Source organism: Cephus cinctus, unplaced genomic scaffold (assembly GCF_000341935.2).
Source record: "Cephus cinctus unplaced genomic scaffold, Ccin1 Ccin1_scaffold0132, whole genome shotgun sequence".
In the NCBI taxonomy this organism is placed as follows: Eukaryota; Metazoa; Arthropoda; class Insecta; order Hymenoptera; family Cephidae; genus Cephus; species Cephus cinctus.
The window spans coordinates 542,257-543,632 of NW_014332865.1; the positions used below are offsets into that span (position 1 = coordinate 542,257).

Genomic DNA, 1,376 nt, shown 5'->3' on the forward strand with positions numbered 1-1,376 from the left:
GGGGGGTGGAGAGAGAGAGAGAGGGGGGGGTTATAAATTTCAGCCGCATCTTTCGGAGAACACGCTTTTGGTTCCCTGAAATATTCAAACTCCCGACGTCGCCGACGCTTAGCGACAATTGTGTTTAATTGTCGGGAAAATATGCGTCCGACGTTCCTCCGCTTCTTGTGTCGCTCTCGGTCGTTCGCAACCTACCTCGTTCTACTCCTTCTTCGTCCCCTCTATTCCTCCTTCCGCCAGCTTCAAGCTCGCGCTCCCCGTTTCTACGGCATCGCCATCCCGGGCTCTCACGGTCCGTTCATTAAGTCCGGATCTTAGACCCTCGGGGCGAAAAGTATAGTTAAACAAAACGGGCCGTCGAGTGCGCAGCCATCGCGGAGAAGGAGATGGGATATGTATATACATGTATAGAAGGACTGACGTCGGTCGCCGTTGGTCGTCGAGGGACTGGCTAAAATGACTGGTGCTCGAGTTGTGGCCTGGAGGTAGCAATGCCCGCCTCGAGCGATCTTCCACAATGCGAATAAACCCTGAGGCGTCCGTGTGCCTCTCTTGAACTCTGTCGGTCGCTACCCTTATTTCAGTCACGATATTGACGAACGCCTAGACTTTCCTTTGTGTTTCTATGGCTTAGTCCATGGCAGCCTGAATGCCCGTAGTTTTCGGTAACCCTGGGACACCGGTGAATCGCCTTCGAAAGTCTTCAGGGTTGGGTCACCTTTAACTCTCGGAAGACACGTTGTTTTTCCGGTTGCACCAGGCTCCTCGTACCGGAGGCTCCTACCGATTAAGCTTCCTGGCACGGAGTCGATGGCAGCAAAGAGCGAAGCCCCACTTTTAGGGTCAGTGGAGGAAGTTTACGAGGAGACTCACCGACTCGGTCGCTTTAATACCCTTATCTCCGTTGTAAACTCATATCAAGCCGAATGGAAGCATGAAGCCAAGAACTTTTCAACGAGTCAGACTATACGCTCTGCTCTCTCTCTCTCTCTCTCTCTCTCTCTCTCTCTCTCTAGTTTCTCTCCTACTCTCGTCATCTCTAGCACACTAACTCTCTTCAATCGAAAATTCACCCTAGACTCTAGACGCTCCATCTAACTTTATCATTTTACGATTTGATGCTGACTTCTGAATTTTTCCACGGCACCGCTTCTGCTTCCGGTTTTTCTTGTTGTTACGATAAACACCCGTGAATTTTGTACCGGTGTTCCCATCAGCCTGGTTCTCATCTTTTTTCTTTTTTCCTTTTTTTTTTTTTACTAGGCTTCATCCACGCCGAAAAGAAACATCGGGAAATTTCTTTCCCTTCAAATCCCTTACGTCTGCTTATATATACAATATATATATATATATGTGTGTGTGTGTGTGTGTGTGTG

The 1,376-nt window shown here is 49.0% G+C and overlaps 1 protein-coding gene across 5 annotated transcripts in view; it reads left to right on the plus strand.

Annotated features, from left to right (window-relative positions):
• LOC107263087 (max dimerization protein 1) overlaps positions 1-1,376 on the plus strand; it is a 123,893-nt gene that overhangs the window by 75,802 nt on the left and 46,715 nt on the right. The window lies entirely within an intron of this gene.